The 19820-nt window shown below is 39.1% G+C and overlaps 1 long non-coding RNA gene across 3 annotated transcripts; it reads left to right on the plus strand.

Annotated features, from left to right (window-relative positions):
- Positions 1–7021: 7021 nt before the first annotated feature.
- LOC124880936 lies at positions 7022–18713 on the plus strand. 3 transcript variants are annotated; one of them, XR_007041505.1, is made up of 5 exons: positions 7022–7620; positions 9670–9802; positions 9916–10094; positions 14775–14921; positions 16688–18713. It is a non-coding gene; the product is annotated as an uncharacterized LOC124880936 (long non-coding RNA). The 3 variants fall into 3 exon arrangements; XR_007041506.1 differs by lacking the exon at positions 7022–7620 and adding an exon at positions 13434–13572 and having other exon boundaries at positions 9567–9802; XR_007041504.1 differs by lacking the exon at positions 7022–7620 and having other exon boundaries at positions 9588–9802.
- The last annotated feature ends 1107 nt before the right edge of the window (positions 18714–19820 follow it).

Raw genomic sequence — 19820 nt, forward strand, 5'->3', positions numbered from 1 at the left:
TGAAAAGTTCCAGAAGAGTTCGTACCGGAGTTTAATGTTGAAATCCATGGCTGTGGGTCCCAACAGCAGCATGATTTCACAATAATGAACTGGAAGCATTAGCCCCTTTTCTAATGCTTGCGGAAAGTCCCAGGGTATTGAAAGCCCAGGGCGCGTAATTGTCGGCAAACCATAATGCAACAATCTGGAATTCCTGGATGGTTCGTCACCCTGTCAGCAGCTGACATGCAGTGTCCAGAAGTTATCCAGAGCATAGCTCGTCAGTATGGAAAAAAGCTGACATGCATCAATGACCTTATTGACTTGGGGAAGGTCTGCACTTTGAGTGCTTTTCTGGTTTATAATTGTCCACTATAATTTTTGGGACTTGTTGCTATTTAACCTGCCTCAAACTGAGCTTAGTGCTATTTGTTGGGGTTTGTTACCAAACATTGTTAGCAGCAAAGCTAGTAACAGTAATCTGGTTAATATGATCTTATTGAAACTTTGTTCTCTGTCTTTCCAGCATATTTTTGTTTGTCTGAATCCACCATGGTTTGCAATGAAAGGTCTAAATAATTCAGAAAAATAATATAATCTTCAAATTCAAATTTTTCATTTTCCCCTGGCAGTTTCAGTGATGTTTTTGTCTTTTTAGGAGCCTTAAGTCATGTATTAAAAGTTTTTTGTATTCAGTAAGCTGCTAACAAATTCAGTTAATAATGTCTCCCTTTTCAATCAGTTTATCATCATAAAAACAAGAACTCTACTAAACATGTTTGCACACATTTTGTTGTCCAGAACTACAGAGAAATACAAACTGTGTACTCTATCTTTACATACTGATTTGCATATTTGTTTTGGAGTTGATCCATTTAAATGTTGATAAGTTGTAAAGGTTGTAAAATTTGAATATGATAAAAAAAACTAATCAAGTCTACTTCTACCATTGCTAGAGAAAAGATGTTACGCTTAAATGTGATCAAGTGTTATGCAACAAGGTCATTTCTTTAAAGGATTAACTCTCTCATGACCTAAGTATCTGTCAGAGAACATCAGGAACCAGTTGGACAGCATGACTTCCTAATAATGAATTGCAAGCGTTGTACTTACAAGAGATGATGACTATTTATGACTCTAGTGTTTTGCTTCTTGTGTAAACGTTATGTTTGTTCTCACTTTCAACACCAGTGTGAGACACAATAAAACATAAAACCCTTGGGAAAAAGACAATTTCTAGTCTAATGGGAATAAACTACAATACTCAGTAAACAGAATACAGGAATAATACCTAAAACTAAGTTCAAAAGAAATAAATAATAAAGGCAAGAACAAACTGACATTAAAGATCCCAGAGAAATGAATAGAATATGGCAAGAATAAGTAAAATAATGAGCAACTGGAAAATAATGAAAACAAACTCAAATGAGAGCCAAAACGCCCATGGACCACAACAGTAAGAGCATGCTGTTTTTAGAAAAAGCAGAGGTAGACAGCAGACATTTGTGAGGATCTTTAAATTTTTACTCCAAGTTGTCTAATGCAGAATGATGAGTCTGCCTTTTTAACTCATTATTATGAGTAACAATATGTACAGTGATTGCTTGTTTTAATATAATAAAAAATTAGCTCAATACGGGGAATATAATATACTTAACTTCATGACTTCACAATTGCCCATATTTGGAGGTAGTAATGGGCAAATAAAGTCTTGAGAAATATTTAAGCTTTTTTTCCTCTTTAAGGAATCACCGCTTCAATGTTTCATCGTGAGGAGGAACAGTGACATCTGGTGAGATATTGGAGTCATTGCAGCTTTTTGTTATTTAGACAAAACGTGTTTTTAATGTGTACAGCATTAAATCATGTCTTGTCATTCAGGATAATATTCTTATGTGTCATGTTCAGATGGATCTGAGTCCACTCTTCACCTGACAGGTTTTTCCCGAATGACAGTCCAATTTCATGCATTCACCCACTTTTGACCTATGTGTGTTACCACTGTAGCTCAGATAAATCTGTAAGTCATTAAACCAGTGCATTAAAATTTTGGGTGCATAATATGTTGAATAGCAGTCATCATTGCAGAATCAATGTTATCAATATAGCAATAGTAAAAGACTGCTTGGATCAAATATTTGGGAGGGTATCATTTCACACGTAATACATTCACATTTTGCATAGCAATAGTTTAAGTGGCCAGTTGGATGGTTTCTAACTGCCCTTGATGGCCACCCTAGATGTATATTCTGTGGCTGGGATGCTGAAGGCTCTAATGTTGTGAAGTATATAGACCTTTTTAAATGTCCTTAGATTTGGTTCTGTTCCAGCTGTAGTGTAATTAGCCGATTGGTCTTTCTCTCTCTCCCCTTCTTACCAGTAGCATCAGCTCCAGCAGCACCTGTTAATGGTTGGTATATCGTTTTTAATTTCAGACATTTGCATTTTTCAATAAAACTGGAACACTCATTCTTGCCAGGTGTCTTTGTTAAATTCTGTGTTTAAGCTAGTCATAACATAATGTAGGGGCTCCTCTAATGTAAGTCTTATTCAGATTAACTTCTAGAAACTCATGCTGGTCAGAGAGCTGACGAGGTACCTTGATCTTATGGTATAACAGATGTCATACAGTGAGTGTATTCAAGCCAAATGGGTTCAGAGGACCTCCAGTTCAGGAGAATGTGGAATAGGGAAAGTGAGAAAGGAAAGCTAGTGGGAGCCATAGAGGAAAGAAAATATGTGGTCATCTCTAGGTCCACGTGGAGGGTGTTAATAGGGGCCTTTCCATAGATTTTGGAGAACATCTCTTATACTATCATGTCAGCAAAATTTAATTGTCAGCTATAGAGTACTTAAGGTTTCAAAATGAGCAAAAACAGCATAATCACTGTCACTCTTTAGCGTTGGGGCCTTCTGCTCCTGGAGACAAGATATATTCTGTTCTAGACTGTTGAAAAAGTCTTAAGGTGACCTTAGATTGAACTAAATCATCTTTTAATCCCACAGACTGTTCTTTCATGGTTGTAATGTAATGCTTTTTAAAGGTAATGATCTTTTTTTCCTGGTAAGAATATCTGACAGTAGGTCTCAAACCTTGAATTAAGAAAACTGTCTTCCGGACAGTCACATTCAAATTAGTAGAATCTCTTTTTCCTAAGGGTTATATAATGTAGACATGGCAAAAAATACTCTCTGACTTCTGTGTGTGGGTAAAGGCTGAGTCAGTGGTGCAAGAATGGAGTGAGATAGGTGTTGTGATTATTATTATAAATATATTATTTAATAATAATATTTTATTAAATAATAATTGTGTGTTAAATGTTGTCCTGTAAATACCAGCCCAATAATGCGGTGGTATTAGGACAATAATGAAAGGGGTGAGCCAAGCTCTGACATCACTGAACAACAAAACTCTGTACACGCATAGAATAAATTCACAAAATTTCTTAAAATACAAGAATTTACTTACAAAAATAGGTCAACTCAAAGTCAAACATTCTTCAATCATCAATCTATTTACTATTCTAGAACAATCCAACTAAACTACTCAGCAAAATGAAAGAGTAAGGAAGATCAACTTTATACAATTTGAACAAGTAAATCAAAGATGGTAAAAAACCATGACCAATAAAGTGATGCAACATTACCATTCAATGCTATTGATGTTTGACAACCAATAACTATCTTGAGGAATCTGGAAATGAAGTCGAGTTAGTCTTGGAACTAACATAGACAATAACTGGTATACCTTCAAACAACCATTCACAATGCAAGATCAGAACATTATTTTATTAAAATAATATTTTAAAGAATTATTTGCTTAATAAAATCAACCTTCTGAATGACTAATTCTCAATGGGGTTTAATTAGCTGCCCTTATTTAGTACAATAATATTTAGGGAAATATTATTTTCTAGATTGGAAACTAACAACCTTTCTGGACAATTATTTTTAAGAGACTCAAGGTTGGCGGTCACGTGTTACCTTAGCCGTTTGCAGTATAAATAAGCTTATAGCTTGTTATCATCCCCTTTAAAATCAAACATGTACCTTAAAATTACCATTAATTTAAGGATTAAAATGCATAAGCGTTGATGGCGCGTTATGGCCGATCTGTGTTTAAACAGAAACGGAAACGTGCCCTCGGGTCAGAGATTACAGCTCTGACTCTTTCTCTTCCTGGGCTGTGTTAGGAATAGGTGTTGGATTTCGTTCTTTTTACATAAAATTATATAGATGTATTTAGAGGTCTGGGGAGGTTGACGCATTGATAAGGTGAGTTAGGATCACCAAGGTAATGTTTTGATTTACTGTTTGAATACTGTGGAAGCGCAACAAGCAGTTGCAGATCGTCATGCTGATTACCAATCAGCCAGGAGTTATTGCTGAACTTTTAAAGTTTTTCATTCGAAACAGACTGCAGTCAGGACCTCGTGGTCTGGCCACACTATTGTTCATTCCATCATTTTATTACCCTTGGGGTTTTTCCACCGAGCTCCCGCCTTAGAGTTTTATGACCCTATGTATGAGATTTGGGGCTATCAGCTGCTGGTGGCTAAGGCGCGTAGCCCTACCATTCTACCAACTGATAGCCGCTGCACACACGGAGAAAGGCTTCACAGCGTAGTGGTTTTTGATTATCTTTCCAAGTTAATCCAAATTATTTTGTTATTCTCATTTGTCCATAAACTGCTGTTTAATCTCCATCTACCCTCCAACAGATGTCCTCATTTTTGATTAATAGTGTATGCCGTTTTGTAGAGTAGTGCATGCTTAGTTAGGTGAACGTTGCTGGGCCCACAATAGTTTGATTGTAAGAGGAACTATTGGTTTAATAAATTTTCACATAGATAAAGAGATGGTGTTTTTGTTTATTTTGTGTATTTTGGAGTGATCTGTCAAAAGAAGGTTAGAATTATGGAGTTAAATTTGTGTCAATATTATTCAATCAAACAAAAAAACTAATCTCAATAAAATAAAACTAATCTCAATCAAAATAATATTCAATCAAAAAAAATTAATCTCAATCAAAAAATATTAAGTTGTGATCAAAACTTTCAGAGTTTTTTCTCACAAAAAGAAAAAAGTTATTTGCAAAACATAAACTTTTATTTGCGCAGGTCAAAAATCTTTGGTTACGAGTCTCGCTTTTTTGGTTTTGACGCTCTCTGTTTTTGGTTGAACTCAACGAATTTTGAGTTCTGGAAACATGAACATCCTGGGCGGGGCCTAAAGACGAACACTGTAAGACGTTTCCCTATTGGTTAGCGCTGACTAAAGCCGCAGACTCTGATCCCCCGCATCTCTGAACTTCTGCTCGAACTGCAGGGCTTGCAGCGTCGCTTCAGTGAGGAGACATCAACTCTAGAGAAGAAAACTGCGGTCAAGTGAGCCGAAAGTCAGAAATACGCGGTCAAACCAGCCGACACCAGCTCTCTCTTAAAGATTAGCGTCGCGCATACAAGGTTCATTACAGTAATGGAGCAGAAAGGATCCCGATCCTGGCAACAGTTGAGAAAATAAGAGGAAAACAGAAAAGTAACCTACAGAACATTTATATTAATTACATTTTTACAACTTTCACATTCATGTTTTATGTAAAAGAATAAATATTTTATATTTTACTGTAAGTTTTGGAGAAATATCTTGTCCAAATACATCAAAATGCTCAACCATTATATGCATTTGTCCCACTTTCAGGAATTTATTTCTCCAAAACCATGAGAGGTGACAACACAATCTCTTCAGATTATATTAGAGGGTCATCTATATTATAACCAGAATTAGTATTTCATAATTTCACTGTAGGTTTCTGGAGAAATACACAACTACCCCAAGTGTAGTATAAAACAGAGTCCATGTCGGGCAGATGGCATCCCATAATCCTGTGTGTTGTCCTCACAACCCGTGATACTTCCTCTCCTGTGCAGTTCCCTCACCACACTGTCATGCTGAGACAGAGTGCTTTCCACCGTGGCCCTGCAGACATCTGTAAGCAGCTGAGGAGATGAAGAAGAGCTGTTGTTGTACCTTCTTCAATAGGCGAGGGGCGTTTCCGGTCCAGGAGAGGTCAGAGGAGATCTGGATGCTCTTGCACTTTAAGTTGTCCAGACCACTTCCCAGGACCTCATCGACCTCACCAAAAAGAAGCGTTTGTGGTACTTTGTTGGGGTAGTTGTGTATTTCTCCAGAAACCTACAGTGAAATTATGAAATACTAATTCTGGTTATAATATAGATGACCCTCTAATATAATCTGAAGAGATTGTGTTGCCACCTCTCTTGGTTTTGGAGAAATAAATTCCTGAAAGTGGGACAAATGCATATAATGGTTGAGCATTTTGAGGTCTTTTGACAAGATATTTCTCCAAAACTGTACAGTAAAATATTAAATATTTATTCTTTTACATAAAACATGAATGTGAAAGTTGTAAAAATGTAATTAATATAAATGTTCTGAAGGTTACTTTTCTGTTTTCCTCTTATTTTCTCAACCGTTGCCAGGATCGGGATCCTTTCTGCTCCATTGACGTAATGCGCCTTGTATGCGAAACTAATCTTTAAGGAAGAGCTAGTGTCGGCTGGCGTCACCGCGTATTTCTGACTTTCGGCTCACTTGACCGCAGTTTTCTTCTGCAGAGTTGATGTCTCCTCACTGAAGCGACGCTGCAAGCCCTGCAGTTCGAGCAGAAGTTCAGAGATGCGGGGGATCAGAGTCTGCTGCTTTAGTCAGCGCTAACCAATAGGGAAACGTCTTACAGCGTTCGTCTTTAGGCCCCGCCCAGGATGTTCATGTTTCCAGAACTCAAAATTCGTTGAGTTCAACCAAAATCAGAGAGCGTCAAAACCAAAAAAGCGAGACTGGTAACCAAAGATTTTTGACCTGCGCAAATAAAAGTTTATGTTTTGCAAATAGCTTTTTTCTCTTTGTGAGAAAAAACTCTGAAAGTTTTGATCACAACTTAATATTTTTTGATTGAATATTATTTTTTTGATTGAGATTAGTTTTTTGTTTGATTGAATAATATTGAGACAAATTTAACTCCATTTAGAATCCCACTATTCGATGAAACGGTTGATAACACAATGACATTTGACATGATTTTGGTTAATAATTATAAATTATTAATGATAATTAACTAATGGTAATTATTAAGTGCTGTGAGCCCAATAGTCACACCACCAGAGTGTATCTCTGATATTTGTAGGAAATGATTTTTGGTTAGAATTTATTTCTGCTAATTATGATTTTTTATTAGAATTTTTGAGGACACCATGTCTCTTGACTAGGATTTGCTCAATTCTACTCCAGAAGAATAATAGTAATCTTTCTGCGGTGTTTTGTGGATGAAAAGTGGCTTGTTTTGGTGTATTTCATAGCATGAAACCAGATTTAATTTTGCAGCTGATCATAATTGAACTCCCTGTGTTCTAACAGCTGCTGGAGTAATCAGTTTGGGTTACCATAGATACCAAATTCCTACAACCTCTGATGTCCATTGAATGTAACTACAGCTGGAACTAATACTCTCAGTCGAGGAGATAGCACCACCCCCATCTGGTTGTCATTGGATGCAATTGCAATTGCAGCTGGATTTTCCCCAGTGTGAGAAAGGCGATTGGTGCCCTCTGGTGTTGACTGGTGAGAATTACAGTTGCAACCGCAGAAACACTTGTTCGTTCATTATTTTGTCATTGTGCATTTTAGCTGACATGGATAAATCACCCCAGACTGCTGGAGCTGTGGGTCAGGAGGACTTCACAGCAATGCAGGCACAAGAAGTGATTGATTCTGTAATCCCCAGAGTAGCGTAAAGGTCTTAATGATCAGAGCATTGAGTAGTGTGAAGCAAGGATTCAGGAGTTGCTCCAAGTCATTAAGAACCCACCAAGAACCCACCAAAAGACAGAAGGGTCGCTGATGTTTTAGGTCAGCTCACCCTTTTATATCAGCGAAGGGTAATTTTGGAAGTTAAACTGCAGCTTGGGCTTGATGATACCTTGCAGACAGCAGATGCCACTAGGTGTGTACTGTTTGAAGTGGAAGATAAGTTAGAAGCAGCTGAGTTGAGAGCAAAAAGGTTGGAGGTAGCTAAGAGTAGGCAGAACCCAACCCCATCCCTAGAGGACTGAGGGGAGAAGGTAAATCTCACCTCACAGGTTGAAACCTTTGAAGGTGAGAGACAGCTGGAGCACCCCAAGAGAACATTCAGCACACCTACCTGAATAAGGTAGAAGATAAGGTTAGGTTCAGTGGTGTGGTGTCCCACCCCACTTTAGTGGACAACCATGGACAATACCTGGGAGTAGACTCAGTAGAAGTAAGTAATTTAAAGTTTAGGGGCGAGCAGCCTTCGAACTTGACACTCAGCACCCTCCTTTACGATACCTCTCCTCCGCCAAGGCGACATGAAAGCTGTCCCTGGGACTCAGGTGTTTCATATTGCCCTCAACTGCTGCCTAGGACCCAAGTCCATGGAGCATAGGGCCCACCAGCGTAAAATGAGCAGCCTCCAGTGCCTCCTCCAAGGATGGATCGTGATGTCCAGACACACCGTGGATGTAGCAGGAGTGTAAGCTCGGATGAAGACTCAGATTGGCCAGCACCAATCCCTGAGAGTGGACACCAGCTTGAGTCCCTTGCCCAAGACATAGAGTGTTTTGACCCTAATAACGCAGAGTCAAACATTGATGATTATCTTAGGGGGAACACTGTCTTTTAGTCCTGTGCTGCCCATCAGCTCGTGAAAAGCTGAATCTTATTTAGAAATAACGACCAGGAGTATTCATGTGTTCATGGAGAGCCTGTCCCCTGGAGTCTGAGACCGTTATTCGACCCTCTGTGAAGCTCTAAGGGAAGAATATTCAGTATACATGGACCGGGCTTCCACAACATGTTTGTTAAACTGCAAAGGAAACACGAAGCACCCAGGGAGTATTAGAGAGCCGCTTACTTCCAAGAAGACAATGCTCCCAGCATAGAGGAGGACCATGCTTTTAAATCCTTATTTCTCCATATCCTCCATGAAAGTGTGCGATACGACATTACTATGTACTCTAGAACAAAATCCCTCACCATGCAAGAGATCCGAAAATATGCTCAGATGGCGTGGGACATCTCCATTTTAGCTCTTGATGGAAGTAGGTCTGAAGAAAAATAGGGGGGAAACCAGTGTCATGCTTCCGTGATCAACTCGAAAACGGTAAACTTCTCATCCGTCCAAAATGGGGAAAATATGAGAAACCTTTGCAATTGACTGAAGCAAGGGAAGGTCGTCTCCTTGGAAACAAAACCTCTTTGGGCTTTCACCTGCGCCTGGGTGCGTCTAACGGTCTTCGATCAGGATATGAATCTTCTGATCTTCTTGTATCAGACAGATTTCCAGCTATGAAACTCTTCCGGGAATGGCCATTTTGGAGGAAAAGTAAACCCGCCCACAAGCTTCTATTCCCCAGAGATTGTCCTCTTACGTTGTAGCGTTTCACTACGGCAGGGAAATGGCAACTAACAGTTTGTTTCCTCAGCTTTTTATAAGCCCCGATGACGTCAGAGCTCCGACGCTCGTCGCTGCGGCGCATGTCGAGCTGCGCAGCCCTGTCAGCCGATCAAAATGGATGACCCAACATAGGTTAGTGTGATTTTGAAAGGTGTAAAAAAGTTCATACCCACCTTTGTTTATGTGCAATTCAGAGTCCAAATTCACTTCATGGCTGGGGTCCCAAAAAAGGAAGTTGGCAGAGAGATCAGGAGACAGACGGAACATGATTGACTGAGCTGCAACATACAGAAACAAGAAGCTGTGCCCAGTCGAGTCAGCAAACAGGTTGGATCTATTTGTTTAAAATGCAGCTGTGCAAGTCAATGGTATTATTCATAATCATATTATTTAATCTTTCAGCAAGAAAACCTTTTTAAAATGCTTATGTTTCTGTACAGACATCAGAGTGAGGGGACCACTGCCACATTCCAAGGCAGTGCCAGGAGAGAGAAAGCTAGTCAATTTTAGTGTGACGTTCCATGTTGAACAACTGAATGTCAAGAAATACCCTGTTTGCAGTGCCTGAGAGAGGGAAATGTGGGAATTGCACCTGCTAAGATTCAAACTCCATTCCTAGGTGATAGAGGTTGTTTTTCTTGCAAAGATAGGAATATATAACCGTTTTTCACAGTATGTTTTATTTTGAATTCTTGTATATTTACAAAAATCTCAAGAAAAAGTCCAAAAATTATAAGTTTGGGCCCATAAAGAGGTTAACATAACAGACCTTAACTGAGGTATTAGACAGGGAACTCAGGCACTAACTGACCTCACAAATGATACATGAGTGAAACTTAAATGGTGACTTTCTAACCACACTTCACACAAATACAAAGAAACTAAACACAAACACAAACTAACATAACCAAATACTGGTTGAAATAGTACTAAATAGTAAAATATTTTTAAAAAACTGTTTTTATCTGGGAGACATGAAACACTGTGTGGACACAGAGATGGAAAGGGAGTCAAAGACAAACTGTGGAGGGACTAATGATAGAAACTCTCTAAAAAGGGTCCCAGGAATCTGGGTGACAATTTCAGGGTGCAGGACTTGAGAGGAAAATCCTTAGCAGAGAGCCACACTTTTTGTCTGGGAGAGTATGTGGGGGCAGGGATGTGCTTGTGGTCGGCTATCCTCTTGTTTTGAGCTGTGGTACGATGTAGAACTCTTTTAGCCTGGTCCCACATATTTCAACAATGGAGAAGGTGGGAATGGATGGAAGGGAGAGTTTGGTCAGGAAAAGTGGAAAGAAGAAGAGGAGGCTGGTAGCCCAGGGAGACTTCAAATGGAGAAAACCCATACTCAACCCAGTGAAGATGGTGACTCCAGGTGGCAGGATTAAAATGCATATACATCTCAAGGTGTTCTCTAGTTGGTGATTCATGCGTTCACATAAGCCATTGCTCTGTTGTTGGAACCCTGAGGTGAGTCGACGGGTAGCACCCAAAGCCGAGCAGAAATCCCTCCAGACCCGGGCAATAAACCGGGGTCCTTGAATCTCGGCTGGAATCCCATGGAGACAAAAAAAACATGTTAAATGAGACACCTGGCCTTCTCAGGGGCTGAGGGACGTTTGGAGAGAGCGATCAGGTGACAAGCTTTTGGTGAGTATTACAGATTTGTTGTTGGAGGTAGAGAAAACGGTAACAAATTCAAGAGACATGTGAGACCAAGGCCTGCTGGGAACAGTGGGGGGCTGAAGGAGACCAGAAGGAGGTCGGTAAAACCTCTTGCCTCGGACACAGACGTGGCAAGCAGCTACATATTCAATAACATCTTTGTTTAAGGATGGCCACCAAAAATACCTTCACAGGAGACCAATGACACTGGTGACTCTTGGATGACCAGAGAACCGAGAGGCATGTGCCTAGTGAATAGTTTTAGGCTGAAAACAAGAAGAAATATACAGTCGACCAGGCGGACCCCCTCCCGTATCAGGTTCCGGATGGAGAACATGCTGGATCTCACAAAGTCCTAGGAGATAGTTCCGATGATGCAGTTTTTTGGTAGGATAAGCTCGGGTTCGGTAAGTCCATCATCTGCAGAGAGCTGCATGGAAAGAGTGTCATGTTTAACATTACAAGAGCCAGGTTTATAGGTGATGATAAAGTCAAACCTGGAAAAGAATAGGGACCAGCGAGACTGGCGTGGTTTAAGGCATCTAGCAGACTGGATGTAGGCTACATTTTTATGATCAGTTCAGATCATTATAAGCATTTCGGATTTTCCTGGTCGTGGGTGTGGGCCACTCCTGAACTGCTCTGATCTTTTCGGGGTCTGCCTTCACCTGTCCACCCTCAAACAGGTAGATCAGGAATGTTATGGAGGAGCAGTGGAAGTCACATTTGTCTGCCTTTACATAAAGGAGTTTTTATGTAAAGGCAATCTGCCTAACATGCTCTCTGTGTTCTTGAAGATCTTTGGAATACAAAGGGATGTTGTCAAGGTGGACAAAAACGAACTAATTAAGAAAGTCTCTGAGAACATCATTAACTAATGACAGTAAAACTGCAAGGTCCATTGATTAGGCTGAAAGGCATGACTAGATACTCAAAATGCCCCACATGAGTCTTGAAAGCATTTTCCATTCATCATCCTCCCTTATATGGATGAGATGCTAAGCACCGCGCAGATCTTTTTTGGAAAAGACTTGCTTCTTGGACAGCTTCAAAGGAAGAGGAAATCAGAGGCAAGAAATGAGCGATTTTAATGGTGATGTTATTAATGTTGCGGTAATCAGTGTAAGGTCTGAGGGATTTATCCTTTTTTTCTACAAAGAACAATTCTGCGCCCATAGGAGAAGAAGAAGGGTGAATTATGCCTGCATTCAGGGAGTTCTTAAAATATTGCTCCATGTTTCCCTTTCCGAACGTGAGAGCTTAAAAAGTCGGCTGGATGGGAGTGCGGCACCAGCAGGGGGAGATCTATGGAGCAGTCTTAAGGGCGATGTGGTGGAAGGGAGAGTGCAAGATCTTTACTGAATACTTTGTGGAGACCATGATATTCTGGCAGAACTTTGGAAAGGTCTGAATGATTCTGAGTACTCACAGTTACAGATGATGATGGTGGAATGGCAGACTGAGGGCAAGTGGAGAGACAGGTGGAACTCCAGGCTTCGATCCGGGACATAGACCGGTCGAGAACACAGAATTGTGTTTCTGCAACCAGGGAAAACAATAGGTGAGTCTCGTGTGTGACAAACATAAAAAGGAATTTCCTCATAGTGATTTCCTGAGACAAAAGGCTGCAGGGGAACAGTCTGGAGAGTGATAGTTTTGCAGTAGGCTTCCATCAAGTGCTGAAATGGAGATGTGAAAGGTGAACTTGCATTGCTTAGCAAAATCAGGGCTAATTAGGTTCTGTTCGGATCCTCAGTCAACCAGAGAGCAGGCAGGATAGAGATTCTGATCGAAGCTGATGAAAGTTTTTAACAGCATACGGGGAATTTCTTTTTGAAAACATGTACGCGCTGTAATCAGTGTCTTGGTAATGACAGTTTTTTTGGTTGGTGGTCAAAAAAACTTTTTATGATTCTGCATGGAAATGTCTCCCATTTGATAATGATAAATTAGTTATGACTCTTGGGTGTTTGGGTTTGTGTTTTCATGTGTGTAATGATCACTTCTCTGTTCTTTATTATTGTTTAAAAGATCTTTCCAAATTCAGGTAATTTCTCTGTTCTTTATTTTTTTCTGTATTCATTATTGCTAGAAAGGTGTTGCCACTTCATTTCTTTTTGTTTAGTTTCTTAGTTTACTGTTGTGTTCTCTTCTTTGTGCCTTAAATATTTTCTGTTAGATTAGATTTTTTTTCTTTTTCCCCTTGGTTTGTAGTTTATTTTGTGTCTAGTTCAGCTTCCTTTGTGTTGATTATTCACGTTTACTCAGTCTGCCTGTTTGCTCTCTTCAACAGCAGTTCCTAATCCCCTGGTTGAGCTAACCTGCAATGAATATAATTCTCCACACTTCCCTCTATGTTCCTGGTTTGTTTCGGATTTATTTACTTTAATTATTTTCAGTTCACGTTTTTTTGGACCTTGGACTTCGTTTTGGTAAGTTTATTTTTTTATTATCAAATGTCTTTGCTCCATCTCCACCTCTGTTTGCCTGCATTTGGGTCCTCCTCAACTACCACTGTGATGGTGAGATGAAGCCTCTTAAAGCGCTGACACTTTCCATTCAATTGCTAGACTCATGAGCCGAGGTATCAAGATGCTGCAGTTGCTCTACTGTGCAATCAAATGGACAATAAATGTAAAACAGGCATAGTAATTATAATGACAAGATTTTCTCGTGTAAAGCTTTAAATTGAATAAATAATTCAATTATTTATTAAATGTATTCAATTCAGTTCATAAAATAATACAGTCATGATGAATATGAAAGTTCAGGGGTCAACATATCAGGACATAAAACATGTGAAAGTGTGGTGTGTTTTTTCTGTGTGTTTTTTTTTCTGGTGTGTTTTTTAATCAGCAGCATTGTGCTGTCCCTTATTCTTCGAATCGGGCAAACCAGCAACCCAGTTCCTGAATAAGTCCCATGAATAAGTCACACTGGTCACATCACTAACCACCACCACTTTTGTGACAGTGTTGTGAAAAAATAAATTTTTTTCCTAGACAGAGTGTGTAGATTGTCACTCAGAATCAGCTTTATTATAACCTTGCAAGGGAGAACAATTTTACAGCATTAGACATGAAGATGCTGCCAAATCATTCTGACTAGATAGAGCAAAGACAGCTTCAACGGCTTGCAAGGTAATCCCCTTGAGAGCCAGACTGACAGAGAAGGGACCGAGGTGAAACCTGTTGTAATTCCTTCCTTTTTAACACTAAACAGAACCATCTAACCCTTGCCATATATGAAGTCTGCAGCAGAGAAACAAAGTTTAAATACTTTTATCAGGTCATACAGAGTATTAAGTCATAAACCAAGGCATTTGAAACCAGGCACTAAAATTTCATCAACAGATTTAGAACACCCACCCCAATGATACATATCTGCTACTTGTCAGCAGTTATTGTGGTTTGCTCTTACTGATGTGGTAAAAAATTGCTTTCCTCTAGCTGACATGCTGGAGACATGTCAGCAGGTGTCATACTTCAACAATGATGTGCCTTCTGTTGGTCTCCCTGATCTGTTCTTCCCACATAGTCCTTTCTGTTTTATTCCTGCAATTCTGATGAAAGAGATTTTCTGTGTTTTGAATTCCAATGTGGTGACATTATGTCAAAACATCCTCCCCTGAAAGCTATTGCAGCCCAATCACCGCCCGCAGCCATGAACACCTGTGCTGCAAGAGAGATAAAGCTATGCCTGGCCTACTGTGATGAGATCCCCAAGCCCAACACAAAGGACATTGCACCAGTGTTTCCCAGTCTCGAAAGATGTTGATAAGGTACTAGAAAATGCTGCCAGTGTGTGACGCCCTCATGTGTTTGTCTTTGTTTTGTTAGTCCAGTTTGTTTGTTAAGTTTCTCATTAGTACATTAACTTCATTAATAATAATTCAATTCAATTCAGTTTTATTTATATAGCGCCAATTCACAACACATGTTGTCTGAAGGCACTTCACAACAGTCAGGTACATACATTCCAATTAATCCTAAATCCATTGAACAGTGCAGTCAGATTCAGTTATTTATTCAAATTGGATAAAAAGTTTTTCTATCTAAGGAAACCCAGCAGATTGCATCCAGTCAGTGACTTGCAGCATTCATTCCTCCCGGATGAACATGTAGAGACAGTGGACAGTCACTGGCGTTGACTTTGCAGCAATCCCTCATACTGAGCATGCATGTCGCGACAGTGGAGAGGAAAAACTCCCTTTTAACAGGAAGAAACCTCCAGCAGAACCAGGCTCAGTGTGAGCGGCCATCTGCCACGACCGACTGGGGATTTGAGAGAACAGAGCAGAGACACAAAGAGAACACAAAAGCACTGATCCAGGAGTACTTTCTATGGGAAGGAAAAGTAAATTTTAATGGATGCAGCTCCTTTAGTCGTTTCACCTAGAAAGAAAGAACAGATAAACTCTGAGCCTGTTTTCAAGGTTAGAGTCTGAAAGAGATATCACATAGAGTTTGTTACAGTTAAGCTCAGTCAATCGCCATGTCTAGGAGAGTGAAAGGGTTAAACACTAAAAGACTGGGAAATGTGGATCATCGGTAGAGGGTGAGCAACAAGTTGTTGCCAGCAGAAGCTTGGACAATTCCCCTCTCCAGAAAGGTGTCACAGGTAGACACAGAGCCAAGCCAGGTGTAGCTTCTAGGAAGAGAAAAGAGAGAGAACAAAGTTAAAAGCTGAAATAACAGCAAATAATGCAAAATTGGAGAGTAGTGTGAGAATGTAGCGAAGAGGGTGAAAGTGGTCGTTATGTCCTCCAGCAGCCTAAGCCTATAGCAGCATAACTACACAGATAGTTTCAGTTCAGATTATTTAGTTAAACGGCGCTTATTTACAACAATGTCGTCTCAAGGCACCTCACAAAGGGTCCCACTGATGGTCACTGTTATACTAAAAACCACAAGGATTGGGATACCTCTCTCTGTCAGACTGATAACTGAGCTGGTTTAGGCTAAACCTGACCCCCCCCCCCCCTTACTCCATCCAACAGGGAGGGAGGAAGGCTCCCTCCCTGATAAACTAAGCCACTCTAACTATAAGCTTTATCAAAAAGGAAAGTTTTAAGCCTAGCCTTAAACGTAGACAGTGTGTCTGCCTCACGAACTAATACTGGGAGCTGGTTCCACAGGAGAGGAATGTATAATAACTATTAAATGTATACTTTTTGAAGCAGCTGCTCCTGGTTGATATCTCTCTTTGGCCTTGGGTAACATGCCCCTATCTCTGATAGAAAATTCAAGTGCTCAGAAATGCTTAGACTTCTGGTCTTTTTAAATGTACAACAAGTTATTGTTCAAAGAGAAAGAAACAAAATTAATGTCGCACTGATTGTTTAACCTTTTAACATATGGTACGGTTTGGGATTTGTCAACTTGTGGGTCCAATGAGAAAAGCTTATATAAAGGGAAGGGTCATGATTATTTGTGAAAACAGGAAGCACATCAATTAAAACAGAGCGAAATATATTCAGCAGACATTTATGTCTTTGTGTGTAATGCCAGCTAAGTTTAGATTATTCTGGTTGTTTGTTTTTCTTAGTAGGGCCCAAAGTAGGACACCATCCAGCAACGTGGATAAGCCAGCCAATACCTCCCTTCCACAAGACCACATTCAGGCCAAAATGACAGCTGTGGGTCAAGACTTTTCCCAACAGCTGAATTGGGGGACAGAAGTATACAAGTCACACCTGCTGAGGTCAGAATTGGTTCGGAGAGAGAAGTGACTCAACAGCTGATTTTGGACAACAAGTTAGGCATCCTCGTAACAGTTCTGTCATGGTGGTTCAGTGGCTTTAGGTTCTTTCCTCCTTTTCTCTCAAATTCACTTTGGGCAATATGTTAGGCAAGTTATGTGTGAAGACCTTTGTTTAAACTTTAAACCTTTGACTAAAAGATAAGGCTTTAACTCAGTTCTGCATAATATCTACAATATGCTGCTGTGTGATGTAAATATTCTCCTTCTGTGCATGTGGGTCCCTTTGTGATAATAAACAGTTCAGACTGACATGGGATGGTGTTTGCAATTAATTAGTAGTGCGAACAATCAGCAAAAAATCTGAATTGAGCATCAAGACCTATTGTCTTAACGTAGCCTGAGAGTTCATCAGAAACTTTTAATCTGATGCTTCACATGGAGGCAAATTGATTTTCATACCTTCTTTTTTATCTCCACAGCCACATAACCACAACTAGAACTACAAGAACCAGAAAAAAACAGATAAGACACAGATACAATAACCCGAATGAGAGAAGGAGGAGAGGTGCTGTATGCTTAAAGAGTAGAACTAGAGCTGCAATGCTGTTGTAGGAGGATCTGTAGGAGATACAACTTAGTCTGTTGGTCTTAAGTATTTACAAATAGCCTTTCGCCAGTGATCAATTTATCATTAGTGTATGTCTGTAAACATGAGGGGATGTCCTGCAATCTTAACCTCAGTAGGCCTTGGGGAGTTGATCCAAACTCATTGGTAGAAACCTTCATCAGACCTCTGGACTTTATGAATGATCAGCTCTGGTTTACGTTCAGATCCAATGAGACTTTGATTGAAAAAGGATGCAGCAACAGTGTACTGATCTTTCTATCTGCAACTCAGTGTGACATCCCTCCATGTTATCACAGGAAGTGCAGGAATTTGCAAGATCAGAAAAGGTTTACAAAATCGTCATTGCCACAATAATGCACACCTATGCTATCAATAGTTTGGGAGCAACTGCTGTTAATGAACATGCCAAAAATAAATTACATCTGTAGGAATCTTTCCTCATTGCTCATCTATTGGGTGAAAATAAGCATATACAATCATGTGTTTTTTCTTTTTTGTTTCCTCTGCACATTAGGTTTTTGGAACATATTTATGTGTCTACACATGAAAAATAGAGTCAAATAAACTTTTGTAAACTTTAAATGCTATTAATTTTCAAAGAAATCGTTTATCTAATGCAATATTGTGTTAAAAAAATAATTTTTGTTTATTTGAGGTAGCATGTACAAGAGGCTACAAAAAACACAGTGGATTTCTATGCTTCATAAAATCTCTCCTGCATGTGTTGCCGCTTGTTTTTGTTCATTTTTCTGTTCATGTTTTCAACTTTCCAAAGCTTCCACACATTTCTGTTGCATACTTGGGAATTTAAAGACTTCTTCATCTTGTCTTGTGGTCTATGTTTTCCATCACCTGAGCTACCGTGGAGTTTATGGCACTCAATTTTAAATAACAAGCACTAAATATTTTATTCTGAATTCTCCTGCTGTCATTTTTGCACATTGTAAATCCTTAATTTCAGTCTGTCTGCTAGAAATCTTGGACAAAGACACATCAGAATCCTGTTGATGCGTCATAAAGTTGAGCTCACAGCTGTAAAACATATACTGAGCAAATAGAAAATATGAGAATTGAATTTGTGCAAATCATTTTGAACCTGTCTATATGATTGGACTGTTTGTACTGATTATGGAATTTGATGTGATTCTATGTTTTGTATATATATTTGGTCTGTTTGTAAAGTGTCTTGAGATGACATGTCTTGTGAATTGGTGCTGTACAAATAAAATGAATTGAACTGAATCGGATCATTAGAATTGTATTGATCATCTGATGGTCCCTCGTTGTCATTTAACAAATATACAAAAAATGCCATAGCACCAGATTAAAATTAGCTCTTATCTTAGAATTGTCTAGAACTAAGTAAGGTATAAACTAAACCAGAATTAGCAGATAAATGATGGACATCGTGAGGTTTCCAGACCTAGCTGTAGTTTACTCTGTGTACATATGTTTGATAAACAGAGGTTGCTTTGTTTCCGTATCTTCATCTTTACCAGATAAAACCTCAGCCGTGTTCAAGTATCACAAGACCTTTTGATAGAGGTTAGAGGACGTAATAATGAAGACAGAGAACTAATTAAATTCATTTATTGCATTCTCTAAATGTTTTTGTTTTGGTCTCTTTGTAGAGTTTGAAAAGTAAATAATTTATGTTTGTATTGCTTCTGATTTTGCTCCTGACAGTCACTGAAAAACAGGAGAAATAAATACATTTTAGCCAACTGAAAGTTTAAAGTATTTGAATACTGACCTAAACATGAAGGACAGCAATGATTTTTGGATAGGGTTATGAGAATAGCCTCTTATAAAGAGCTCCCTAACGAGTTTTTTTAAACAACCTGGTGTCAAATTTATGATTACTGATTATATTGATCAAAACTTATAATTAATAAGCATAATTTCGAAGAAATAAATTCAAACCAAAAATCACTTCTTAAAAATAAAGATCAGAGATACACTCATGTGGTGTGATTTTTGGGTTCACAGCACTTGATAATTACCATTAGTTAATTATATTAATAACTGATATTATTAACCAAAACCACACTAAATGTCACTGGGTTATCAACCATTTAACCAAATGGTGTGGAATTCTAACCTTATCTTGACAGATCATCACTCTTACCTAAAATAAACACAAACTCTCTTTGTGAAAAGGTATTAAACCGATAGTCCCTTTTACAATCAAACTATTCTGGTCCAACAATGTTCACCACAAATAAATTGTAATGATACACTTGAGTTTAAATCTGTCTTCATTCGGATGTAACACTACAGTGCTGTTGTGATGTTTCTGAAAAATATGATTGGATGCAGTGTCCAATCAGTAATTGATATCCAACAAGA

This window comes from Girardinichthys multiradiatus, chromosome 14 (assembly GCF_021462225.1).
Source record: "Girardinichthys multiradiatus isolate DD_20200921_A chromosome 14, DD_fGirMul_XY1, whole genome shotgun sequence".
In the NCBI taxonomy this organism is placed as follows: domain Eukaryota; kingdom Metazoa; phylum Chordata; class Actinopteri; order Cyprinodontiformes; family Goodeidae; genus Girardinichthys; species Girardinichthys multiradiatus.